Genomic DNA, 27,324 nt, shown 5'->3' with positions numbered 1-27,324 from the left:
TTTTGAGACGGAGTCTCGCTCTGTCACCCAGGCTGGAGTGCAGTGGCCGGATCTCAGCTCACTGCAAGCTCTGCCTCCCGGGTTCACGCCATTCTCCTGCCTCAGCCTCCCGGGTAGCTGGGACTACAGGCGCCGCCACCTCGCCCGGCTAGTTTTTTGTAGTTTTTAGTAGAGATGGGGTTTCACCGTGTTAGCCAGGATGGTCTCGATCTCCTGACCTCGTGATCCACCCGTCTCGGCCTCCCAAAGTGCTGAGATTACAGGCTTGAGCCACCGCGCCCAGCTGGAAAGCTCTCTTAAGTGCAGAGTCCATTAAGGAGGAAGCCTCCAGCCACCCTGTTGTGAATATTCAGTATTCAAGTCCCCTCAGCTCACCCTCCACACCTCCGCCTGTTTGTTCTGATTTGTGGTTCAGCCTTATGGTTTGGGGCTCCAGGAGCCCTTTTCAGCCACCCTTTGCCATCTGCTTGGGATGTTGGGACTGCACAGCAGAGCTGGGTGGCAGGCAGGGCAGATCTGAAGACACTGAGAGGAGGAGTTGGCCTCTGTTCCCCAAAAGGAGAGCTGAGCTTTCTTTCCAGTCCTGGGGTTTTGGGGCAGCAGGGAGCCCAGCCAGGTTAGCACCCTTGTCATTGTGCACAGATGCTGATTTCGAGTAACTTCCAGCTGAGGCAGGGGGCCAGTCACTTAGGAGTGGACCTCGAGGGCAAGCAGCTCCCTGGAGCTGCAATATTTCAACCCTGGTCCCCAGTCATATTCCCATTTTCCTTGTCCATGTTTCTCTAAAAGTTGCTTTACTCAGCTCCTGGCAATTCCTCAGCTGCTCCATAAATCACAGTGCCTGGCTCTGCTTTAGGGGTGCCAGGGAGCCAGGCATCTATGGCCAGAGGATGCTGGACCAGAGCTGACAGCAGCAGGCCAGAAGGCTGCAGTCGAAGGCACAGCTTGTCGCTAGAAGCCACTCGTCCCCCAGTCCCTCTCCTTGAGACGAGAGGGGAACCCTAGTGTTTAATCTACCTGTTGGCCCATCACTCTGTGATTTCAATTTCTCACTGGAATAGCTTTACATTACACTCCAGTGGACTGGGCAAGTAGCGCTGGGGGAAATATCAATGAGCATGTGGTCAGAGGAAGATAAATCTTTTAGAACCGCGAAGCCCAGGACACTGCAGGATGCGGTTACCTCCCCAGCGGGCAGGGCTGAAAATGGTTTATTTTGATTTTCTTTTTTTGTTTCTGACACTGACTTGGGCTGGGCGTGGTCTTTCTGGGTTGGATGGGAAGCGTGAGTGTGGGTGTGGATGTGGGTTGTGTATGTGGGCAGGAAAGACCCAGGAAACTGCCTTATCTGTGAGGACCTCTTTGCTGCTGAGGAAGGAGTCCAGGGAGATGCATGGAGGGGATCGGTGTGACCACGGGTAAGGGTGTTGTTTTCATGGGGCGTTTGACAGGAACACCCAAGTCCTGTAGTTGGGGATGGGGCTGTTATCACCGCGGGGCTGCCCGGGGAGTGCACGTGTGTAAAGCGGCTTGTGCCCGTAAGTGTTTCTGTGGGAAGCGAGGGCGGAGGGGGTGTGGAGCGCCTGGTGGTGTGGGAGCGCGCGGACTCCCGTGTCTGGCTGGCCTGGTGTTGGTGGGTGTGCGGAGCCGGGTGTTGCTGGGCTCTTCACAGCAGGAGGGAACAGTGGGTGTCGGAGGAGGCTGCCTTCAGGCTGTGGGAGGGCAGAGGGTGGCTTTCATACCTCATGTTATGACTGTTAACATGAGGAGCCGAGTGCTTTCTCAGTATTCCTTAGAAGGAAGCCAGGCTGCAGGCGGGGCTCTCACACCCTTCTGTGCGCTACCTGTGGGTGTCTCACACGCCTGCTTCCATGCTCCTCCTTGAGCCACCTGGAAGTCAGCTGGGGACAGTCCCCTCCCCCCCATGACAGAAGATAGCATTGTAGCCCATGGGTGGTTATGACTTCGGACTCTGGAACCTCACAGACCCGGACTGGATGCTGGCACACCTCAGTTTCCTAATCTGTAAGATGGGGACAGTTAAACCTCTAAGGGCCGAATGGCAAGAATTCTCCTAGGTAGTGCCTGGCGCATAGAGAGATCATGATGAAAACACGCACTGAGAAAATGTTTTTGCTCTTGTGGCCGGAATCCTTTCCATAGAAAAGTGGTTATGTCGTGATCTGCATATATTAGCAGCAGGGAAGATGTAATGAGTCTCATTACTTGATAAGAAATTAGCTTCCCACATCCTTGGGATAGACAGAATCTTGCATATCCGTTAACAGTGTCACCAGCAAGAGTGTATCTTAGCCTTGAGGAATGTTTCCATTTGGACATAGTCGATAGTTGTTTCTTGAGCAGCAGGTGTGAGTTGGGGGTTAGTGAGGGCATACAGATGAGGTGGGCATACCAGAGCCTATAAGGTGTAGATTCTGACCTCAAGTTGCTTGAAATCTGTTGAGAAGATATAATTAATTTTCAGAAATGAGTGATGCCAGAGGTCAAAGGAGGGAGAGTGACTCCAGCCAGGGAGGTCGGGGAGACTTGGGTGGCCACGGCCTTTTTATGTGGGCCATGGGGACCAGTGGGAATGAACAAAGGAAGGTAGTTGTAGAGGAACTGGAAGCAACGGGGGTGGGCTGGGGGGGGGACTGGTGGCTGGGAGGGGGAACTGCTGCCTGTTTGCTGTCAGGCTCGAGTGTAGGGTGCATACACCAGAAGTGGTGAAAGCTAAGGTTGGAAAAATGAGCTGGAGCTGGGTCCCCGGGAGCCACGACGGCAGGGCTGAAGGTTTAGTCTCCAATCTGTGAACACATGGGCATTCACTGAAATGTTCTGAGCAAGGGTTTGGGGCCTGGTGCCACCCCCCAGGAAGAGTGGTGTGGCAGCAGGTGCTAGGGTACTGAGGGACAGGAGTAGGGGGTGCCCAGGTGCGGAGGGCTTGAACCAGGGCAGTGGCCACTCTGCAGGGGCAAGGGGAGAGACAAAGCCTGGTTGATTGTGGAAGGGAGACAGAAGCCATGAGATTGGTCAGCTTGGTCACTAGGAGGGGAACGGGTGGGAAGTGGGGCCGGAAAGCTGAGCTAGGCCTCAGAGTTGCCACCTGGAATGTGTTGCCCACACTTGACTTTGACTTTCAGCGGGTCTGACTCCCGTCAATGCCGGGCGGGAGCGTGAACGGCAGGCTTTCAGGGCTGCCCTCGAGGCCGTTCCCATCCCTGAAGACCCACTGACGGGGGTTCGAGTGTTTACAGCACTTATTTCCAGGCATTTGATCATTTTCTCACCAAATTACCCCTTGAAATTTCGCCTGCCTGAGTTCAGCCCAGGAGGTTACTATTCTGGGAAGTTTCATCAAAACCCTTTCAGCGTTTGGGAGTTCTCTGAGCCTGGGGGAGGATGGAGGAGAACAGGGCTTGCTGTCACCTGTGTTTGGGGGCTGCTCCTGCGAACCAGTCCTACACCTGGAGACGGTCCTGGCCAGGGAGCCTACAGCTCTGGGGTCGAGGTCGGGACGGTGGCCCTCCACTGTGTAAGGTGAGACAGGATGCTGCCTCGAATTCATCCCGAATGGGCCCCTCGTCATTGTCTCTCCTGGAGCCATTTAATTAATTGATGATTGATGTTCCTGGACTTCCTTGAGGTTAATCTATTATTGATGTCCCTTCGTTTATATAACACACCCTGCACCTCCCAGCCCCTGGCTGCTCCTGATGGGCAGGCCACACAGTGGAGTGGGCTCCCTGGGGCCCCACCTCTGTCTCCTGGGAACAGGGCCCTGCACTTAGCTTTCTCAAAGCCTTTCAGGTTTGAGGTCAGTCAGGGCACCAGGGCATGTCTCCAGGAGGCTTTGCTCAGCCACAAAATAATAATAACAATAACTTCCATTTTCTCCGTGTGGAGGAACTGAACCCAGGAGAGTGTAGAGAGGATAGTTGTCATTTATTCTTTGCAACAGCAACCCCCTGCACGCTCCCATCCCTCCAACCTCCGTCTTACAGGAGGCTTAGGGAGCTTGCATCACCGGCTCAGGGACACTCAGCGGGGCAGGGAGCCAGGGTTTGAACCCAGGGTGGGTTCTTTTCGGTGTCCCTGTCCACACCCCACCTCTCTCTCTCCCTCAGGTCCCACACAAGCCCACCTCCTCCATGAGGCCTTTCTCTGTGCTCCACTGACTCTAGCACTCTGTTTTTTTGAGACAGAGTTTCGCTCTGTGGCTCAGACTGGAGTGCAGTGGTGTGATCTCAGCTCACTGCAACTTCTGCCTCCTGGTTCAAGCGATTCTTGTGCCTCAACCTCCCAAGTAGCTAGGATTACAGGCACCCGCCACCACGTCCGACTAATTTTTATTTTAGTACAGACGGGGTTTCACCCTGTTGGCCAGGCTGGTCTTGAACTCCTGACCTCAGGTGATCCACCTGCCTTGGCGACCCAAAGTGTTGGGCTTACAGTCGTGAGCCACTGCGCCCGGCCAAACAAAGGCATCTTCTAGCACTGTCTTATCTGGATAGTGCTGGCACCCCTCAGAGAGAGCATGTGTGTTCCCCTCACTGATTTGTGTCCTCAATGAAGCATAATGATCATGGTGAAATAACATTTAGGGAGCAAGGTGCCAGGCACCAAGCTCAGCACTCTTTGTACCTTCTCTCATTTGATCCTCATGACCATAACAAGGAACATGGGACTGCTGGGCCTGGAGTGTTCCTGGCTCTGCTGGGCAGCTGTGAACAAGTCACTTTTCTTTTGTTAGCCTCGGTTGCCCTGTCTGTATAATAGCAGCAATATTTATCCTGTCTCCCTCACTGTTCAAAGGCAACACTGGATGGGAAAGGCCTTTGGGAAAGACATTGTACTAACAAAGGATTAGGATTGCTCGTATATGAGATTCAAGAGCTGGCATGAAGGCTGAGAATATTTAAGGCTGGGCACATAGACCCAAGCCAAGGCATCTGTACCCACCCTCTGAGCCACCCCGGCCCAGCAGATGAATTCCGCAGCTTGCCAGCTGCCAAGAACTTGCTTGAGGAACCTGTGTGGCCAGGAGAGGGGCGGGGGATCCTTAGAGTGGCTGCCAGGCCCTGGTCTGCTGTCCTGGCTGGGTGAGCAGTGCCTGGGTCTTTGGAGGCGGTCCCTCCCACTCTGGGCGCCTGGGTTGTGTGGAAGTACAGGGGGCCCGCGGGGGTTTCTGGGCCCTACTTCCTCTCCCATCTCCCACATGCAGCCTAACTAGGTCAGTTCAGGCTGGGTGCGGGGAGGAAGGAGGATAGCTCGCCAGGCAGCCGCCCAGACCTCCCCTCACCCCTCAACACATGCGGAAAGCCTTGTGAAGAGGTGAGCCCTGCGTCTGTTCCGGAAAGCGGTGGGGCCACCAGCCTCACGGTGGCAAGGCTCCCGGGGCGCTGGCTGGGAATCCTCTGCTTTCTCATCAGCCTTACTCGGAGCGCATTTCAGTGCTGGGCTGGGACTGGGGAAGGTGACACGTGCTGCCAGGGCCTGAAGAAAAAGGCAGAGCCCTTGGACTTGCGGGTGGGGGCAAAGCATGCCTGCCATCGTTCATTGGAAATTGTGGCCAGGCTACCGTTAGGGGATTGTTTTGTTTCACTTCCCAAGTTTCCGCTTTCTGCAGGCCAGGATTACATCAGGCTCCGCTGGCACGCCCTTTAGCCAACTCCTACTTCATCCAAGCTCCTCCACTGCCCTGGGACAGCTGCCCCGCTGCAGTTTTGGGGCAGGCTGCAGAATCACTGGGCAGCCCTAGGCCCAGTGGCTGAGGGGACTGTCCTGGCCTTTTCAGTCTCAGCTGCAGGGGCTGGGAACTCCCAGTGCCCTGCCTCCCAGTTAGCACCTGCCCACTTCACCCACTTGAGTCTGCCTGGTCTCCAAGATTATCCACTTCTGATTCATTCTCTCTCCCTCTTTAGATTCAACATAGCATAGGCCTTCAGACATGGGCTTTAGCATAAAGACAGAGCTTTATTTAAGACCACTACTACTTGTGCAAGTCACTTGACCTGTTGGAGCCTCAGTTTCCTCTTTTTTTTTGAAGACGGAGTCTTACTCTGTCACCCAGGCTGGAGTGCAGTGGTACGATCTCGGCTCACTGTAAGCTCCACCTTCCGGGTTCACGACATTTTCCTGCCTCAGCCTCCCCAGTAGCTGGGACTACAGGTACCTGCCACCAGGCCTGGCTAATTTTTTGTATTTTTAGTAGAGATGGGGTTTCGCCGTGTTAGCCAGGACGGTCTTGATCTCCTGACCTCGTGATCTGCCCACCTCGGCCTCCCAAAGTGCTGAGATTACAGGCGTGAGCCATCGTGCCTGGCCTCCTCATCTCCTAAATGGGGGCTCTAATGGAACATGGTGTGTTAGGATCAAATGAGATGATGTAGGAAGTTCCGCCCAATGCCAAGAACATCGTAAGTACTCAGGAAATGTTAACTGCTATTATTAATGACCACAATTACTTCTCATAATTGTTCTCCATCAGCCCAAGCATGTGCTATGTCTGATGGGACCCTCCCTTTCCTGATGCTGAGGCTCCCCTGCAGCACTCCTGTGTTGGAGCTGGCCTCTTGGGCTTTGCTCCCCACAAGCAGCTGGGCCACTTCTCAAAGCTGGCAGTATCCTGCCACCCGTCCGGTATCTCACCCTGCTCCTGGCCTGACCCTCTATGAGAACTGGCCATCCCAACCCCACAGTCCCTGGTTCCTTTTGGTTCCCTATTTTGGTTTCCTTCCTTTGGCACCTCTTCTTTGTCCTTTTCTTTTCTTTTCTTTTTTTTTTTTTTTTTTTTTGAGATGGAGTCTTGCTCTGTTGGCCAGGCTGGAGTGCTGTGGGGTACTATCTCAGCTCACTGCAACCTCTGCTGCCCAGGTTCAAGCGATTCTCCTGCCTCAGCCTCCCAAATAGCTGGGATTACAGGCGCCTGCCACCGTGCCCGGCTAATTTTTGTATTTTTAGTAGAGACGGGGTTTCACCATCTTGGCCAGGCTGGTCTTGAACTCCTGACCTGGTGATCCACCCACCTCAGCCCCCCTAAGTGCTGGGATTACAGACATGAACCACTGTGCCCAGCCTCTTTTGGTACCTCTTCTATCCACTGCCTTTTCTTTAACTTTTCCTTTCTGAGGCCCTTGGGGGAAGCCAGTTTCTTCCTTAGACTCTCTGAGTCTCACCGTACAAAGCCCCTCAGCTTCTCCAGCTGCCCTCCTAAGAGTTGGGGGGTCATGACTTGGTTGGCCTCACAGAATTGCATGCCATCCTCTCTGGTCTGGGCAGCCTCTCCAGGGCAATGGGAGCCCAGCCCACCAGGTCTGCAGAGCACCAGCTGAGGCCTGAGCTTCCAGGCACCACAAACTCTCCTGGGCTGCAAGGCCAGAATCAGCCCCAGTGCATCCCCAGGGCCAGAACACCAGCCGTACCCAAGTCTCTTTCCCCCTAGGAACTTAAGGAATTTTTCTTAAGAGTTTGTTTCAGTTTCATACCTTTGAAAAGAACTTGGTTCTCCTTTGACACCTTCACTGGGACTGGGGCCAGACCGTGGAGCAGAGAATAGTTTTGCCACGTGTAATCTCCCATCTACCCATTTATTCGAGGACATTTATTGAGCACCTACTTGCTAAGCCTTGTGCCTGGAGCTGGGAATAATAAGATAAATGGTATCACTTCGTCCTAAGGGAGTTTCTAGGTTGGCATAAGCAGACACTGTCACTCTACCAGCAGCCACAATGGCAACCATGATGTGGAGAGTCCTCTCTGCTACACAGTGCCTTATGTGTGGGCACACATTTAATGCCATGAACAGTGATGGTTTCCATTTTCTAGACACTCACCCCCTCTAGGCTCTGTGCTCAGGACAGTCCCATGGCACCCATGGAGGAAGCACTCATTTCGCAGCAGGGGTTCAGGTCTAGGCCCTCAGCTTCCTTGGGGAATTGAAGGACTCTGTTAGAGGCTGCGTGTTTGTAGCTGGGACTCAGGTCCCATCTGTCTGGCCCCTGCTCTCAGGGTGTGGTGTTCTCATTCTTCTCACCTGGCATGGGGTTTGGGGGATCCTGTGAACCACAAGAGGAACAGCCTCCCACAAAAGGAAGGCCCCCTCTGGCTGTCCTCTTGCTGTGAAGACCAGGCCCCGCTCCCAGGAAGCCCTCGCCGCTCCCCGTGTGTAGACCCATCCGTGGCTTACACCACCTTTTTACTCCCGCTGCCCAACCCGACCTTCACCGACCCTGTACCTCGCCGGCTGCCGCTGCGGCAGGCGGCTTTCAGGCTCGCACAGCATGGCTCCTCTCACCCCACATGCCCCTGCCAGTGCCATTCCGGATTGTTCTCCTTGCTGCCTGCCTGCTATACCATGCAGTTTAGAACACTGCCTAATGGAGGGCTCAGGGCACCTGAGCAGCTGCCTTCTCCATTTCTTGGCACCTTTAACCCCCTCCCTTCCCCAGGTGAACCCTATTCAGCAGGCTTCCGGCAACAGTAACGAAGCTCGGCACCCAGCCCACCAGCTGCTCAGTACTTTATAAAAGTTTAACCTTAATGGTATAATGAACTCCTATCATAAAGCAGCTGGGGCAGTGCATCCTGGGATGTATAAATTATAGGAGCCCTCTGAAATTGTAATTGGAAATGGCAGCAACCAGAAGGTTGAAAGAGGCTGGTCTCATTGGGCCGAGCCCAGCTATTCTCTGTCTCCTTTCAAAAGGCACACAAAACTGAGTCTGGCTGTGAAGAAAGAGTATCCTCAGCCCAAATTGAGCTCCTGGTTCTTCCGCCCCGGTTCCCACTTCCTGCCTCCAACTGTGTCTGCAGAGCCTGCAGGATTTGGAGGTGGGACCCCCCCAACCTGGCCCTGCGCTCTGGTTCTGTGCCTGCAGACAGAGTGGGCTGAGAGGGAACAAACGCAGGCACAGGGGCAGGCTCCACCATGCTCCAGGGAGCGCTTTGGAGCAGTTGATTTGACCTCATTGAGTCTCCATAAAGTGGAGTGAACCCACCTTGGAGTGCTGGTGGTGATTGAATGGGAAACCACAGGGAGTGTTGGGATGTAGGGTTGAGAGCGCAGGCCAGACAGTCTGGCTTCCTGTTGCAGCTCCTGCTGGGGGTAGTGGGGGGAGTCGAGTCCTTAACCAGGTCCTTTCACCTCTCAGCTGCAGTTTCCACCTGTAAAATCAGGGAATAATTGGCCTCTGAGGAGTGTTAGGAGGTGACATGAGATGATGCTGGCTTGTGACAGACTCAGCATCGTGCTTCTTTGATGGGCACACAGATCACTGGGGAACTTACTAAGGCAGATTCCAGTTCAGGCTGCTGGGCCCAGATGTGCATTTCTAACAACTCCCAGTAATGCTGCTGCTGCAGGCCCTGGAGCACACCTCACCTTGAGTCTGGAGGGCAGAATGTGTGCCCCATAGTCAATGCGTTAGAGCCTGCTGTGATCGTACATCCGGGCAGAACCCAGGGCCTGCACAGATGCCCACAGGTGATGCTGCTGCCCATGAGCTGTTAGAAATGCAGCACCTCAGCACCCCTTCACCACCACCCTCCTCCACATCAGAATCGCTGGGAGGGGGCCTGCAGCCAGCTCTGGAAGTTCTGCTTATGCACACTTGAGCAGTCCTGGCCAGGACTCATCCTTCAGAGCAGAGTTTCTGAGTGCAGGTGGGTTAACTCCAGCCTCAGAGTCTCCTGGGGTTGGCCATGGTAGAACTTGGAACCTATAAATATAGGTTCCTGAGCCCTGCCTTGGGCTTACTGATTCAGAATTGCTGGGCAGGGCCTGGGAGTCTGCATAAGTTTGAGAGTCACTGGGGACCACTTACTGCCTGAGAGATGGGAGGAAGGGCAGAATCCCCGCTCCCCCACTTTATGCATAAACCTTTGCCCCTGCCAGGGGGAGAAGGAACGCCAGGCTGGGGTCAGGAGTTCCAGGTTCCTGCAGGATCCTGCCACCAAAGCCCAGGACCCCAGAGCCACTCTGCCTGGGGCCCAGCTGTGGGGTTTTCTCACACTGAGAAGAGGGAGACAACCTAACATCCCCCAGTAGGGAGTTGGTTGAATGAACTTCCGTCCGTCATGTATGTGGACTACTCCATGGTAATGAGGAAAGACGGCGGTAGGAAAATGTTTCGGGAGAAGTGCTCACCTTTTAGTTCAGTAGAAAAAAGTGGTAGGTGCCAAATGGTCCCACAATTAGATAGAGGAAAAAAAAAAAAAAGACTAGAAGGTTGTTAATAGTTGATAGTTTTCCTAGAGGGGTCATGGGTGATTTCTATTTTCTTCTTTTTGGTTTGTTTTTTTTTTTTTTTGAGATCGAGTCTCACTCTGTTGCCCAGGCTGGCGTGTAGTGGTGTGGTCTGCCTCCCCAGTTCAAGCCATTCTCCTGCCTCAGCCTCCCAAGTATCTGGGATTATAGGCACCCGCCACCACAACTGGCTAATTTTTGTATTTTTAGTAGGGATGGGGTTTCACCATGTTGGCCAGGTTGGTCTCAAGCTCGTGGATCTCAGGTGATCCAGCCTCCCAAAGTGCTGGGATTACAGGTGTGAGCCACTGCGCCCAGCCAGTTTCTATTTTCTATAGAGAACGTATATTTTTGTAATGAGAAAAAGATAAGTCTTTTTCTTATGCATAAGTCAGCACGTCTGGTCTGGGGTCCCCGGTCACAGCGCACCTACCCTGCCTAAGATGAGGCCTCCTTCAGCCAGGGGCAGCCCAGACTCCCCCACTGCGGTGACTTTCACCATCGCCTCCCTCACTTCCGGGGTGTGGCTAATGATCCCCAGGGCTTCACCCCGCTTCTCCTGCTTTCTTACTTCCTCTCTGCTTTGAGTCTTCCCTGATGATGGCCAGCACTCCTTCCGTTTTACATAAGAGGAGAGGGTGGGGCGGGGACAGCTGAGAGGTGGGAAGCCCCCAGCTTGCAAACCTCTGAGGCCAAGTTTAGTTTGGCATCACCTAGGCGACTAAATCTCAATTCCAGAGTCTAGGCACATAGGATATGCTCGGAGAGTAATGGCTGCATGAATGAGGCTGGGAAGGCAGCCAAGGATGGGGCAGAGGCCCGAAGCTGTGTGACCTTGGTACATCAGTATTCCTCTATGAGCTTAGGGTCCTCATTTGTAGGGTTCGGGGAATCTAGGAGGGTTGGCATCTAAGTTCCCTGGGCCCCTCCAGCTCTGAACTTCTGGGGACTGTCACATGGCTCCAGTCCTGCTTCCTTGCCTGTTTTTTTTCTAAGCAATTGGTGCTGCCCAAAAAGACCTCGCCTGCATGTTCCAGCTGCCCAGTGAGTTTGCGTGTAAATGGCTGCTCAGGGCAGGGCTCTCCAGGCAAGGGTCTGAGCAAGGCCACTGCTGTCCCCACAGCCAGGCTTCCATGCCATGGCAGGAGGAAGAGAGACCAGTGCTGGGGCACAAGAGCAATCCACCACCCATAGCAGAGGGCCAGGGTGCCTGTGTGTGCTTGGACCTGACACCCGCCTCGCGTGCACCCTTTGTGCCTCTGCGCTGGCTGCCTGTTGGTTGTCAGGTGTCTGCCTTTCATCCTCTCCTGGCCAAAGCAGCCTTTATTCAAGTGCCCCCCGCCAGGCTTTGTGACTGATACCCCATTTCCGGCAGCCCTGAGTCTGTGGCCCTTTGAGCTGCTGTTTTGCATTGAGTGGCTCTGTGGGGAGGAAGGGTGGGAGAAATCCATTCAAGTCATTTGTTTTAAAGACATTGAAGTAAACCCATGGGATTCATGCGGTCACATGTTTTCAGTCTTCTTTCAAAGTAATAGATGGGTTTCTGGATTGCTCGCATTACCCACTTCCCTGCCTGGGAAGAGCAAGAGGCCTGGTCTTCAGGAAGAACCATGGAGAGGGGAAGCCTGGAAGATAAAAGCTGGGGGCCTGGTGAAACCCGAACATGTGCATGTCTCCCCGCCAGTGGAGGGGCTCTGCCTGGGGAACACCAAGCACCTGTGTTCTGGTGATGCCAGGAAGCAGCCCCACGGGCCCTCTCTGTGTACTCTCAAGCGTGTTTTTCCTGGCCCAGGGAGCCTGCAGAAACTACATCTGCCAGCAACCGAGAGGCAGGGTTGGGAGCTAAAGTGGTGCCCAGCCTCTCTGCTGGCTGGAATCTGGCCCTGCACAAGGTGTATCTGCCCACAGGCTCTGGGGAACGAGGTGGGTGGAGGGTGAAGAGGAGGGTAGCTAGCTTTGCTTTCCCTGCTCTTTCTGTTCAACCATCAGGCACCTCCAGGAACCTTTCTCTGTCTGCCTGGGGCTAAGCAGTGGTCCGGGCATCAGTGTCAGAGCTCTGTGCTCACTGACCCGCTCCGGTTTCCTTGTTATTCTGCACTGTGAGCTCCTTGAGAATGGGGCTTGGCATCCTCCAGTTCATGTCCCCAGAAGCTCCTGCCTAAGGGCCTGCTGAGTCCAACCCACCCGCACTTCCCAGTGGGGAAGAGCAGTGGGAGCTTCTCATCTGGGAGCTTCCAGGTCCTAGGTCTGCTCTCTGGCCCTGGTCTGAGCCTCCCACCCCGCTCCAGCCAACCGGTCTGGCGGGTTTGTGGGGACCAGGCCACAGGCGCTTCTCCAGGGACAGGATGTCCTGCTGTGAGGAGGCTTTGTGCCTGGCTTTCTGTTCTTCTCAGCTCCTCTTTGCTCCTCCTCTCTCTCTCCTCCCAGGGAGGGTACTGACTCCTGGCCTAAGTCTGCTCTCCATCCTGCCTTTTGGGGTCCAGGCAGCATATAGTGGGGGTGCTGGGCTCAGGCAGAGCAGTGGCCTTGCCTGGAAGGAGGGCAGGGGCAGGGCCCTTCAGGAATGAGGTCGGGTGTGCATCCCCATGCACCGCAGTGAGACCCTGGAAAGCCAGATACCCAGAGTGTGGGTGGCAGGCTCCAGGCCAGAGCCCAGGGGCTGTGGTGAGCGTTCTCCCACCTCCTCCCCTGCTGATGTTCAAGGGTGAGGGACCAGAGGCCCAAAGACGGCAGCAGCCTGCTGAGGCCTCGCTCCAGGACTCCGCCCCCACTGAGACGCCTCCCTGCCCCCACCACCAGGCTCGCTCTCAGGGAGCAGGAAATGGGAGTTGGGGAGCCCGGGTGTTCCTCTCACCCTCTGCGGGAGGGGCTGGGCACCCCGTTCCGTAGGTGTCAGCGGCACCGTCACCAGCGGTGGGCGCCAGTGCCGGGATTTCCCTGCTGACTCACCCTCGGCCTGGCTGTGCCTCAGCCTAGGCACGAGTTCTTTGTGAAGGTATCTGGATAGTGACAGCGATTCCCATGGAGTCCTGGGAGTGGGAGAGTGGGGGTGGAGGTGCCCACCACCCTGGCCGCCTGCCTTCCACTCCGGTGGACCTGAGGCCCAGCCGTCCATCAAGCACACCACCCCCACTTCCCAGCAGGGAGGAGCAGTGGGGCTGGAGCACACCCTGAAAGATCCCTCCAGGGGCCACATGCCTCCCCTCCCCTTCCCCTGTGGGAGAGGCAGGAGAATAGGGAAGCCATTGATTCCCTCCATCTCTCCCAGAGTAAGAGGCATTTCACAGACTGGGCGACCCAGGGTTGGGGATGGGGTGGGATGGGGAGCTGTGAGAGAGGCAGGAAGTGGGGTCAGCACCTGGATCCAAGGACCCCTTGGAGAAAAGGGGAAAACTGTAGTCCCTTTCCCCAGTAAGGTTTGCATGAAGCACATCTTTGGGCCCTCCCAGCCCCCTTGGCAGCGAGCAGGCAGCGGCAGGCGCTGTCAGTGGGGCGGAGGTGTTGCAGTTACGGTGTGTAGGGGGCTGGGGGAGGACTGAGCAGACAGAAATGTGGAGTGTACGGCTTGCGAGCTGGCCTGTGGGGGCGGGGCTTGCGAGCTGGCCTGTGGGGGCGGTGGCAGCAGAGCCGCGGGGTGGGATGGGAGGTGTGGATCTGGGTGGTTGGCCCCAAGACCCTCACCTTCCTATTGCCAAGGGGAAGGAGGCCACCCCTGACCTCCCTGGGATGGCATAGCAGGGGATGGTAGCCTCTGGGGACTGGTTTGCCAGGGCTAAGGGCACAGGGTGACATTCGGGACCCTGGCATGGATCGGTCTTGGCAGGCAGACTTCTCAGCCCCCTAGCTGCTCACCTGGCCAGTGAGAAATGAAGCAGTTTCTGTGCTCCAGTGCCATGGACAGCTCCAGTGACTCTGATGAGGCTGTTAGCTGGGCTAATTCCTTTGTGGGTAGCCCCAGGGTAGGGTGGCCCTGGAAAGGAATGTGGTTGATAGGCCCAGCCCGCCCAGCCTCCTGAGCTTGGCCCGCTGCTGTGGTCAGGAGCATAGAAGCTGGGCCAGGGCGCGGGAGGCCTGGCCTAAACTGAGATGGGCCCTCCAGGCAAGACCAGCATTACCTCAGTCCTTGGAAATGCGTCGCTCTGCTTGGGGGAATGGCTTAGCCCCTAGGTGGTGCCAAGGACAGGAGGACAGCAGCCATTCCTGCGCAGGAGCGCACCAAGGCCCCTGGAGCCTGGGCTGTGGGGCAGGGTTCCAAGTTCTGCTCTAAGCCTGCTGCTGACCTCGGTGTGGCCTGGGGCAGCTGTCTACGTCCTTCCTCATCTTCCTCTTTCAAACGAGCATTTGTGACTCAGTGGCTCAGAGCCTCCTTCCCACTCAGATATTCTCCTGTTTTTTGTTTTGTTTTTTTTTAAGAGACAGGGTCTTGCTCTGTCACCCATCCTGGAATGCTGTGGTGCAATCATAGCTCACTGCACTCACTGCAGCCTCGAATTCCTGGGCTCAAGTGATCCTCCCATCTCAGCCTCCCAAGCAGTTGGGACTACAGGCATGCCCTGCCATGCCCAGCTAATTTCCTCCCATCATGGCCCTGGGTAGCCAGGTGTGTCTGCAGTGAGGAGCAGTGCCAGGGCCCCTTCTTGGACCCTCCATTTCCTCCTCCCCTGGGAGTCATGGGGCGAAGTGAGATAATGACTGGAAGTTCCCAGTACCAGGTCTTTTGGCAGCTAGTCGGGCTCTCAGTGAGCAATGGCTGGTACTACTGCCCTCATCACCCTTATATTTACATTGTCATCAGTCTTATTGTGGAGTTGCCTTCTCAGAGCCTGTTGGGGGCTCCCTGGAAAAGGCAGTGTGACTCGTGTCCTGGGCTGGCATCCAGGCCCCCAGTCTGCTCAAGAATCAGAAGGTCAGACTGGGCGAGCCAGAGGGTCAGGGCAGGCAGGTAGGGTCCCTGACATCTCTCCTGTGGGGCCTCTGCAGCTTGGCTGAGCTGCCGGCTCCCATCTGCAGACGGGCGGCCCAGCTCTCTGCAAGTTGGCTGGGAGACCTCAGAATGAGGAGCGCATGTTCTCCAAACATCTTGCTCACAGCAGATGGCAGCCACAACTGCCTTTCTCTCTGCAGTTCCGGTGCACTTCCCTTTCCTTTGCTCACCCCCCTGCTAACTTTGCTTTCTGCTTTTGGAGATGGGGAGGCAGCCTGCAAGCCTCCAGAGCCACTTCTGATTGTGGGTGAAGCTTGGTGCATGTAGCACGGACAGTTTCCAAAGGAAAGGAAACCTCGTACCCACCTGCTTCCCCGGGGCAGCTCACTCTTGCCCTGCTTCCCACATGCCATCTCTGAGTCTCTGGCCAAATGTGCTGGCAGCATGATCTGAGAGGAGCAAGGGAGCTGGGCCGGGGGCCTTGTCTGACATTTCTTGAGCAGCTGCTAGGTACCAGGCATGGTGCTGAGTGCCAAGGACACAGAGATGCAGAGTGTAGCCCTACCCTCCTGGAGCTCCTAGCCCAGCCGGGAGCCCGGAATGGAGGGGGCACTGATGAGGTCTGCACTTGGGAGTTGGTGGGCCCTGGCAGCTTCACAGAGGAGGTTGTGTTTAGGCTGAGCTTTGGAACACTGAGGAGTTTCCAGGGGAGCAAGATTGGAAAAGGCCTTTTGGGCAAACAGAATAGACTGTGCAAGGGCACAGAGGCCTGCGGACCGCCTGCAGGCTCAACCGTGGTGTGCAGCAGAGCAGAGAAAGTGGGACGTGCTGTGCACCCTTGGAAAGACAGGACCTCCTCTGGCTGCCTGTGGGTGGAGGCCAATCTGAAGCTGAAGCCCTGGATGGGAGACACTGGGGGTGCAGCCCTTTCTCAGCTGGGGGGAATTCTGCCCTGAATTTGGGGCTAGCAGACGCAGCAGCCCCTGCTGGTAGAATAGAACTGGACCGTCCTTCCCTCCTGGCTGGCCCTGCAGCCACTGGCCAGAAGTCTGGTGTTGGCCTTACTGCCCTGGGGCTAAGGCCAGGGGGTCACAGATCAGCCAGGTAAGCATGGCCTGGGAGAGTGTGTGGGCCAGACCACCATGGCACTGCCTCTCCTGCTGCGACCCGCCCTAGCTCCACCCCACACCCACAGGTGGCACTAAGCTGAGCACCCACGTATCCAGACCCTCTTCTGTGCCAAATCCTCTCTCAGTGGTCCCACGTGGGCCTCATCCCATTTAACCTTCACAAAGGCCATGCGTAGTGGGCATTCCTGGCCCTGAGGTCCTTTGACTTGCTCCAAGTCACCCAGCCAAGGCGTGGCCCAGCAGAGACTCCAGGCCCAGGTCCGTCTCACCCTCTGAAGACTCATGCCTTGCCTGTTCTTCCCTGCGGCTGCCTCTGTCACCTCACAGTCGGGCCCCTCCGGGGAGTACAGTGGAGGGAAGCCCGAAGCATTCATCCTGGAAGACCCTCCAAATACTGTGGGCAAAGTGCTGGGGACACCAGTGGCAGCTGTGGGCAGGGCCACCCGAATGCCACCCCATAGGGCAGCGGGCCTGCAGCATGGAGGCCCTCTGTGTTTGCTTTTCCCAGCCCTGCATTTGCTGTGCTGCTCACACCTGGCTGACTGTTTGCCCAAGGATTTCTCCCCTGGAAGGTGGGTGGGGCTAGGGAGGGTGGCAGGCAGGTGGCCAGCTGCCTCTGGGCACCCAGCTTTTCTACAGACCCACAGTGCCTGCGAATGCCACGCCAGCCTGCATCCCCAAGGCTGCCCCAGCAGTGCCTGGCCTCGCCTGCGCAGAGCATGTGACTTGGCAGCACCCGGGCCTGGCATGCCTGGCGTGCCAGGGCAGCGGCAGCAGCAGCTGGACTGTCAGTAAGGAGCTGGAGAGGGCCCCAGAGCCCTCCTGTTGGGGCACTGGTCCTGGGTCGTGGGGGTGAGGGGATGCATCAATGAGACTTTTGTATGACAGGAGGCAGAGGAGCACATGATTGAATGGAGGAGTATTTATGGACACATCTGTGCCTTTCTTTTCTGCAGCAGCCTGTCTGCAGGCCCTCACCCTTCTTCCTAGCAAGGAGAGCCTGTCTTGATTCAACCAGTCCCTGCCCTGACCTTCTCTTCACCCTCTTTCTGATGAGTCGGCCCCAGGAACTTGAACTTGGACTTCTCTAGCCTCTGGGCCAGCCCTGGAGGCAGAAGCCCTGGACCTGCCTCCCCAACACCTGCCCTCCTGAGGGTGTGGCCTCCAAGCGCCCTCTCCTGTCAGACTCAGCTTGTGGTCAGTGACTCCTTGAGGCTGTGGTCGTGGTCCTCACGCCAAGGGGAACAGATTAGATAATCAGCTGCTGATGGATCTGGCATCCTAGGGAAGAGGGAGCCCTTTCTGTCCCACAAGTGGGACCCCAAAGAGGGGCTTGCATTAGCCAGGCAAGGAGCCGGGTGCCTCCCTCCCTGGAGTGCCGCACAACCCCTTCCTTCTGTTGCTGCTGTGGGGATCTGCCTAGGGAGAGCTGGCCCAGTATACCCACCTGGGACACACCCAGAGAGTGCCAGCCTGAACGGCACTGCCAATAGTCCGATCCTCAGGCCTTTCACTCTGCACCTCCCTGCTCCTCCAGCAGTAATAACGAGACCCCCTGCATGTCAGTCACATGTGGCCCCAGGCCAGGCACTTGGCCTCCTCACAGTGAGCGATGCTGGGAGGCTGGTGTTCTTGCAGTCCTACTGGCAGGTGAGGAAATCTGATTTGTGTCACACTTTCTCCAACATCGCTCAGATGTTGTTCATCCCCTTTTTCCAGGAATTGGGGCTCAAAGAGGTTATGACTTGCCCACACCTCTTGAGTGGCCGGGCCCCGGTTCCAGCCTGGATTCTCTGACACCAAGCCCCATGTGTTTCCCTCTGTGCCCTGCAGTAAACAGAAGTGCTAATACAGAAGCATGTTAATACATCATTAATCCCACCTCCATCCCTTGGGCCTTTTCTCTCCCAGACGCCCTGAGCACTGCCCAGATGTGATCTCATGTGTCCCGCCAAGGCCCCAGAAGAGTGGAGAGGAGGCTGGGCTCCGAGGGGCCATGGGGACTAGGAGCCAGCCGCTCCGCTGCCAGGCCCAGCCCCACCATGCCCGCTGCCTGCCTTGCCCTCTGCTCTGGGTAGGGAAGCTGCTGAGGCTTGGGCACATCTCAGGTACCTGCTGTCTTCCTCTGGTCTCCTGGATTATACGAACCCGGAGGAGGAAAGAAGTCGGGCTTCGATGAGACCCCATGTGGTGGGGATGTGTGCACGCAGGAGCCCAAGGCTCTGCTTAAAGGGAAGGAGTATTGCTGAGGCTTTTTCTGGTGCTTTCCTCTAAGGAGCCCTCAGTATATCTTGTTTGTTCTCACATTCGAGGGAAGCTGGCAAAGGGCAGTTCTGTGTCACAGGGAAGGGGGCGGATGAAGACCCTGAGAACTTGCCCTTTACCAAGTCTCATCCCTGAGCCTGCTGAGGTCACACAGCAGCAGTCAGTGGGGAGTTAGGTTTTCTTGTTTTGTTTTTAGAGACGGAGTTTTGCTCTGTCACCCAGGCTTCAGTGTAGTTGTGCAATCACAGCTCACTGCAGCCTGGAACTCCCCAGCTCAAGTGATCCTCTTGCCTCAGCCTCTGAGTACAGGCATGTGCCACCATGCCCAGATAGGTTTTTTTTTTTTTTTTTTTTTAAATAAAGACAGGTTCCCCATATGTTGCCCAAACTAGTCTCAAACTCCTGACCTCAAGTAATCCTCCTGCCTCAGCCTCCTGAGTAGCTGGGACTATGAGCATGCACCACCACATCTGGCTGAATTTAAAAAAAAAATTTTTGTGTGTGGAAATGGGTTCTTACTAGTTGCCCAGGCTGGTTTCAAACTCCTGGCCTCAGTGATCCTCTAGCCTCGGCCTCCTAAAACATTGGGATTATAGGTATGAGTCACCATACCTAGCCCATGTTAGGTTCTCTCTCTCTCACTCTGATAATTACAAGCTGAACATGTTAGGTTTTGAACTTAGTTCTGACGGATTTCAAAAGTGGGGATCGTCAAAGTGCTGGGCCATGGTGTAGAAGTTCTGGCCTCTCTACCTCCCGGGCATTGTCAGGGTCCAGAAGAAAGTGGGTGAGAAAGATGATAGCACCTTAAGGCTCCGAGTCTTCTGTGGGATTATACTCCTGAGTCAGAGGCTGCAGACCCTTATAAATTGAGCATTGCGGGGTGGAGAGAAAAGTGGATCCTAGGGAAATTAGAGATCATCTGGTCAACCCCCTCATCTTCCAGATGAAGACACTGAGTCTCTTAGAAGAGAAGTCATTTCCCCAGGTCCTTCCCCTTCTCACTTACAGCCAGGCCATGGCTGAGGTGCCCTCCGGGCCCCCGGTTGGGAGAGGGCTTGAGTCTCCTGGCTGCATCCTGAGAACGTAGCTTTCTGTGCTCTTTCCTGGAGGTGCCCTCTCCGTCCCACAGGATGCTGTGCAGAGGTGGACGCAAGTCACACTTGCCCGGATGCACAGGGAGGTGGAGGGGAGCCAGGCTTGTCAACGCTGGGGAGCCCTCCAGTAGCAGAACCACTCACTGCATTACCACAGGCAAATCACCCCACAGCCCCTTTCTACCACAGTGGCCTCATCAGTAAAATGAAGATGCCACATTTCCTCCCTGCCTCGCCCACAGCGTGGTCGTTGGCAGCCAGTGAAGTCGCATATGTGGGCAGTTCAGGATAGGGCTTCGGATCCCAGGCATGGCCAGCAGATGGTGCGGAAAGAGGCCAGGGCTGGGAGTCAGGAGCCCTGGGTTCTGGGTGCAGCTCTGCCTTGGCTCCTATAATCTCCTATTTCTGTCCTTCTCAGGCCGTGCTCAGAAATGGTTTCTGTTTCAGGCAGCAGGGACATGATGAGCTCCCCCAACCCGCCAAACCTTTACTCAGTGCAGGGAACCTGGCAAGGAAGAAAACAGGCGAGGCCCTCCCATGAGAAGCCACACTCTGGTGAAGGGAGCGGGACAGTAAACACATTCACCAGAATTTTAGATGGTGAGAAGTGCTGATAGGAAAACAGAGTCCTATGATGGGGGCGCTTGGGGTACCTGAGATTTGGCAGGCAGGTCCCAGGAGGGGATGTTTGAGCTAGGAGCTGAATGACAGGAGAGAGCCAGCCACGCAGAGCTCTGGGGGTGGGGGTGGGTTGGGGTTCTGTCCAGGCTAGAGGAGGAGTGAGGACAAAGGCGTTCAGCACGCCTGGCCTGTTGTAAGAACAGAGAGAAGGCCAGGGTGCCTGGGAGGTGAGTGAGGGCAGGCAGAGGCCAGGCCACAGGGCTGGCAGGCCAGCAGGAGAGGTAGAGGGCTTTCTAAGCATGATGAATAGCGTAGAATGACTGGAAATGGTGGGTGGGTGGATGGAGGATGGAGGAATGGGTGGATGGGTGATGGATGGATGGATTGTAGGCGCAGCTATAGGGTGATCCCTTTTTTCCCCATCATGAGCGTCATAGCCAACACTCCTATAACAAAAGACAGGTTAACAAGAGGAAAGCATAACAAATGTGTTTATTCAAAGTTTTACGTGACATGGGAGCCTTCAGAATGAAGACCCAAAGATCCAGGGAAAAATCCATTTTTATGCTTAAGTTTGAGGCGGAATGGACAACCATGAAGAGCTGTGATGGGACGAAAAGAGTAAGACACCATGGGAGCAGACGGAGTGGGGAAACCCAGCAAGGCCTGCTCTCAGATTCTTCTTGGCCTCTGTGTGCTGCATTCCTTCCTTCAGGGTATGAGGGTCTTATGATCTCCTATCAAACAAAGTAGGTCAGAGAATTTCTTTCTTTTTTTTTTTTTTTTTAGTTGGAGTCTCACTCTGTCACCCAGGCTAGAGTGCAGTGGTGCGATCTCAGCTCACAGCAACCTCCGCCTCCCGGGTTCAAGCGATTCTCCTGCCTCAGCCTCCCAAGTACCTGGGATTACAGGCGTGTGCCACCATGCCCAGCTAATTTTTTATATTTTTGTTAGAGACGGGGTTTCACCATGTTGGCCAGGCTGGTCTTGAACTCCTGACCTCAGGTGATCTGCCTGCCTCGGCCTCTCAAAGTGCTGGGATTACAGGTGTGAGCCACTGTGCCCAGCCGGAGAATTTCTTTATGGCCAACTCTTACACAGAAAGGCAGGGAAAGGCTAATACTTTTAGGTTTTGTGGGTGGCTTTAGGGGAAAGGAGTTCTGGTTTCTATGAGCTGCCTTGGAAAGAGGAATTCTAGTGTCTATGGCTTGCCTCTGGGGAGAGTGAGGGGTGAGGAAGAGAATTTTAGTTTCTATGGTTTGTGTCAGGAGAGTGAGGGATGAAGACAGGAAGGCAGGAGAAGGTCAGAGGAAAGCTTTGCTTTCTGAGGCTGTTTGTGAGGCCTTCACTTTGGGGTACCATTTTCTGAGCCCCAGCACATGGTTGGAAGAGTGGGTGACTGGCATGCAGAGACCCTCCCTCCATTCCCCTCCTGTAGTAGGTTGAATTAGCTCTGAGAGCTCCTCTGCGGAGTCCTATTCATGGTCGGGGCCGGATGGCAGGAAGAGCGGGGAGCTGAATGTTCAGAAGAATGCCTCAGATCCCCTCAAGCACATGACTGGGGACCCTCAGCAGTGGGGGCCGAGCGCCGAGCCCACTGACTGCCCCTGAGTGGGACTCCTGGATTGGTGTCCTGACCTGCTGTGCCCGGGCTTGCCTGAGCTCAGGTCTGGGCTGAGCTGAGACTGCAGGGAGGGGGAGGACACAGACTCCACCTGTGTTCACAGAGCCCAGGGCCGACTCCTGGAGCTGTTGCTCTGAGGTTGGGGTGGGCAGCCCCAGGCCTCCGTTCTCAAGGCGTTCCTCTGGGATCAGGTGCCCCCTCTGCCTGCCCAATTGCACGGGCCAGATAGCTGGGGTTGTCTTTGACAGTGCCAGTGTTACAGCGGGCAGTAAACATCCTTAATACCCGCCTTGTCTGTCCCCATTTTGTCTGCTGAATCTCCATCTGGGCACCCGCTTCTCTTCACCCTCGCACCCACCTTGGCTTGTTCCCAGGCTCAGAACCCCGGTCCTGGCCCTGCCAGCCTGCCTGCCTAGGCCTCCTCTCTGCTGGCCTGGCCCCGGCCTTGGCTCCATCCTCCAGGCCTCCACTGTCCTCACATCTGGGCCCTGCTGCCAAGGGTATCGTCCAGTACATGTTCCCCGCCGCCCTCTCCTGTGGTCGCTTCCCTCTTCTAGTCCTTCCCAAACAGCTCCAGCTCCGAGCTCTGCAGGCAGCCTCCCCGTCTGAGCACGCATCAGAGGATTTTTCTTTGTTGTATGTGAAGGTTCACTTGAAGTTTCTTTCCTCCTGGACTGCAGGCTCCATAAGGGCTGGCACCGTGTCGGCTTTTATTTGTCACCATCCACCCAATCCCTGACACATAGTAGGCACTCTGGTGATTTGTGGATGGATGGAGAATGACTGCATGCACTAATTTGACTTTAATCAGATTTCACATGTGTTCACACCACCCAGGGCCCACCCCCAGAGCTGTTTCCAGCCTTTTCTACTCTGAAAGCCTGCCCCTGCCCTAAGCCAGGGAGCCTGAAACCAAACCCTGGCCATCTGTGGGTGTTGGTGTCCTCACACCTGCCGGGGCCAGTACCACCTCCTGTCCTTGCTCCTGGGCCAGCCCAGCCTGGGGCTTGAGGCCTGGGCCTGGCTGGGACCTCCAGAGGAGAGAAGGGCTCACTCAGAAGCGTGCTACCAAATGGAAGAATGAAATTGTCAGGGACTCATCTGAGCAACTGTAGAACAGTCTCACAGGGCCCCTTTCGAAGTAGAGTACACCCCACGGAGGCTGCCAGGGTGGTGACAAGTTTGGAAACCAGGCTGAATCAAGAATCGAGGACAACCATAGGACTGAGAAGTTGGGGGCGGGGAAGGGACTTGGGATCAAATGGCTTTGGAGCCTTCACCCTTGAGCTGGGCTCCAGAGGGGGGTGGGCATGGAGGAGAATGAATAGCAGCAGGTCTCGGGCTGAACCAGTGGCCCTGGGTGCCATGTCTCTTTTGGGTCTCTTGGGCTGGCCAGGGCTCTGCTCCCAGGGACCTGATATCTGCACCCTGCCCACGAACATGTCGAGGTGCACGTTGGAGGAAGCTCTAGGTTTGGAAGCCATCTCCCCTCAGTGTTGGGGTTTTATCTCCTGGCCGAGGGCCCTGCTTGTGGTTGGGGGTGGGCTCTAACCTACAAGGATTTTCTGGTCAGGCAGGCTCTGTCTAAAACAGGCGGGGGGTGCACCCAGGAGGCCTCAGAGCCCATGATTCTAGGTCACCTCCTGCAACATCCAGAGACAGGAGTGGTATTTATAGCAGCCGGCGGCCACTGAAGGTGGAAGAGTCAGCATGAGCTGTGACGCAGGCTGACCCCGCTGAGGTCCCCTAGCTCTCGCTGACTTGCTTACCGCCACCCCCACCCCAGAGTCTTCCTAGGATTGGGCCTGCTGAGGAAGCAGGCATTGTCACATTGCCTCCCCAAACCCTGGAGGAGACGAGGTGCCACTTTCTGCCTGGCAGGAGCCTTGGCCTCTGCCGATCTCACCAGGACCTTGTCTGGCTTGACAGCCCCAGCTGGGCGTCCCATTAGCACTGCTGGTCTCTCTCAAATGTTGCCGTCAGCTCCTTCTTAGAAAGGTTCATCCCTTGGAGTTACAGCAGCTTCACTGACCTCCCCTGGGCCCGTAGGCATTAGCAGGAGCCTGCCTCCTCCCCACTGCGGATGGTTAAGGGGGCCAAGGGCACCAGCCCCTGGTTGACTGGGATGAAGCCCTGCCCTCCCGCCACCTCTCTGCCATGTCCTCGTTAAGTGGGAGTGGAGTGCCACTGGGGCCAGAGGGGCTGTGCCAAGCATGTGGCCCCAGCTCCACCTCCCACCACACCCTGAGCAGGTCGGGAAGCAGAGGCCACAGAAGTGACAGTGTGACAAGGCTGGGGCCCAAGCTCCTGAGGGGGAGTCCCTTGGGAAGGAAAGTGATGCCAAACTCCGGGGTTAGAGGTTGAGCAGATGGGCCCTTACCTACCCAGAACAGAGTGGGCCCATGGCCCTGCTCAGGCATGGGCGGGCAGAGGCTGGCACTTTTCAGGGGTCTGATGGGGTTGCCCTCATGGCGGAGGCCTGTGCTCCCCTCCCCTTTCGAGTCTCCTTGTTGCCCAGAGCCTCGTGGCCTACTCCCCCGCAGGCCGGGAGAGAGGCAGGTGGAGGCCAGGGTCTTCTTGGGACCTACAGTGTAACGGAGGAGGCGAGGCAGGCACAACAGAAACATGCAGGAAAGTGGGTCACGGGCTTACCTGGTCATTTGTGGGCTGGTTTGCCAGGGCTGGGGCTGAAGGCCAGCTGAGACAGACACCCAAGCAGGCCGCGGAGGCTGTGGAGGCCATGTCGGGGAGGAGTGCCCGAAGCAAACGGGGCGATCTGGAGAGGAGGAAATGCCCAGGCACGGGGTGCACTCAGTGGCTGAGCAGGTGGAAAGACAGGAGATGAGAGTGGGCGTGCCTGGCTGGCAGGGACAGAGTCAGACGAGGTGGATGGTGTGGGTGCTTACAGCACAGCTGGGCAGGGCAGGGTAGGGGTGCGGTTGGTGTAGAACTTTATAGCTAATGGTTGGGAGTTTTAATTTTATTTAAAGGGCATTTAGGAGTCACAATATGCTCTTGAGAAGGGAATTTATGTATGTATGTATGTATGTATGTATGTATTTATTTTATCATTTTGAGGCTGAGTCTTGCTCTGTTGCCCAGGCTAGAGTGCAGTGATGCAATCTCTGCTCACTGCAACCTCTGCCTCCCTGGTTCAAGCGATTCTCCTGCTTTAGCCTCCCAAGTAGCTAGGACTACAGGTGCCCCCCACCATACCTGGCTAGGTTTTGTGTTTTTAGTAGAGATGCAGTTTCGCCATGTTGGCCAGGCTGGTCTCAATCTCCTGGCCTCAAGTCGTCCGCCTGCTTAGGCCTCACAAAATGTTAGGATTACAGGCATGAGCCACTGCACCTGGCTTGGGGGTTGATTTAATTAAAGCTGTATGTCACCAATCGCCTTCTCTGAGCTGGAGTCTGCTCTCAACACTCTACAACTTTTATTTATTTATTTATTTACTTATTTATTTATTTATTTATTTACTTATTTATTTATTTGAGACGGAGTCTTGCTCTGTCGCCCAGGCTCCAGTGCAGTGGTGTGATCTCGGCTCACTGCAAGCTCCGCCTCCCGGATTTACACCATTCTCCTGCCTCAGCCTCCCGAGTGGCTGGGACTACAAGCGCCCACCACCATGCCTGGCTAATTTTTTTTTTTGTATTTTTAGTAGTCGGGGTTTCACCGTGTTAGCCAGGATGGTCTTGATCTCCTGACCTCGTGATCCACCCACCTTGGCCTCCCAAAGTGCTGGGATTACAGGCGTGAGCCACCGCACCTGGCCTAACACTTTACAACTTTTAACTTGCTTTGTCCTCCCAGCCACCCCAGGAGGGAGGCACTGTCATCATCCTCATCCTATTTTATAGACAAGGAGAGGGCTGCATTGTATATCGAAGGTCACAACTCTGTCGCCGTTTGAGTAAATCAAAGCACTGAGACCAAAGCCGGGTCCAGTCCTGTCCTCCACCCAGCAGCAGGGGGCCTTCTGAGCCCCTGCCCCTTACTGGAGGCCTTGTGCTTGGGTCCAGTTTTGCCCTGCCTGGGGTGATGGGAGGGAATAGGAAGGTCTCAAGGACAGAACTGTCAGCTATAGGCCCAGATGTCTAAGCTTCTGGGTCAGTGACTTTTTTCTGTGGCCTCTTTTGCCCTCCTAGCTTAGGCGAGGGGAGGAGATTCTGTGATCCTTGTGTGAGCTCAGATACCTGTATGGAGCCCCCAGACTCTCTCCTTGGCCATTCTGCAAGTAAAACTCTAAAAGTCAGGGCTAGAATAGAATGGACCTGAGAGCACATCCTGTTCAGTGGCTTTCAAACTTTTTTTTTTTTTTTTGAGACAGAGTCTCAAAAACTCTGAGCTACTTTGGGAGGCCAAGGTGGGCTGGAGTCCAATGGCGTGATCTTCGCTCACTGCAACCTCCGCCTCCCAGGTTCAAGCAATTCTCCTGCCACAGCCTCCCAAGTAGCTGGGATTACAGGCGTGCACCACCATGCCTGGCTAATTTTTTGTAGAGAGGGGGGTTTCAGCATGTTGACCAGGCTGGTCTCGAACTCCTGACCTCAGGTGATCCACCCACCTTGGCCTCCCAAAGTGCTGGGATTACAGGCGTGAACCACCGCACCTGGCCTTCAGACATTTTTAAGCACTGAAATTGTTTTGTTCAAACACAATGTTACAAGGAACCCCAAGCTGTTAATGATATAACTGTATATATCATTATATACAATATATATGTGTGTGTGTATATATATATCATATAGCCGCTGAAAGCTGCTCTGATTGACATTGCCTGCAAGCCTGCTGAAGCCTGCCCACTATGGCCATCTCCTCTCATCTGGGGTCCCTGAGGGCTTCCGGAAACACACTGAAGAGCCCTGAGATCCCCCTCATTGAGCACAGAAGGAGAGGAGGGTGACAGAGGGAGGGGACGGGGCCAGAGCCTGTGTGCCCTTGGTGGCAGCAGATGCCACCTCCCTCTCCAGTCTTCATGGGGGCAGGGGATGTTGGCCCTTCCTGTCACATACTAGAACTCTGCAGACTTCCTCACCTGGGGAAAGAGCTCCTGTTACAAAGTCACTTGATCCGTGTTTGCTTCTGAGATGCCCGGGGAACAGTCGAAGGGAAACCCAATAGCCCAAGTGGCCAGCCTGTGCCCTAGATGGCCATGCAGCTTAGGGAGGTGGCCCACGAAGCCTCCCCACCTTTGAGCAGCATGCACCCGCTCCAGTCAGACCCCGAGGGCCAACCCACAGCCTGAGGAAAGGAGGCGGCAGGACCAGGGCTCAGGGTAGGCTGGGCAAGGGGGCGGGGCCCCCAGAGGGGAGGTGTCAGGCTAGGTGTGCCCACTTAGCATATCATTAACAACTTCGTTAGGGGGCCCCCTAATGAAGTAGAAGGTGCTAATTCTTCACTGAGGCATTGCC

At 55.6% G+C, this 27,324-nt stretch overlaps 1 protein-coding gene across 3 annotated transcripts in view; it reads left to right on the top strand.

Annotated features, from left to right (window-relative positions):
- Window positions 1–27,324, top strand: part of DAGLA (diacylglycerol lipase alpha) — a 67,779-nt gene that overhangs the window by 3,168 nt on the left and 37,287 nt on the right. The window contains exon 1 of one of the 3 annotated variants that reach the window (XM_023189499.1): window positions 1,320–1,418. The exons of the other annotated variants lie outside the window; for them this stretch is intronic. The gene's annotated coding sequence lies outside the window, so the exon portion shown is untranslated. Of the gene's footprint in view, window positions 1–1,319; window positions 1,419–27,324 lie in introns of those variants that run through there. 3 annotated transcript variants of the gene reach the window in all.

This window comes from Piliocolobus tephrosceles, chromosome 13 (genome assembly GCF_002776525.5).
Source record: "Piliocolobus tephrosceles isolate RC106 chromosome 13, ASM277652v3, whole genome shotgun sequence".
NCBI lineage: Eukaryota > Metazoa > Chordata > Mammalia > Primates > Cercopithecidae > Piliocolobus > Piliocolobus tephrosceles.
The sequence above is the reverse complement of the archived record's forward strand: the minus strand, read 5'-3'. Positions and strand labels throughout refer to the sequence as shown.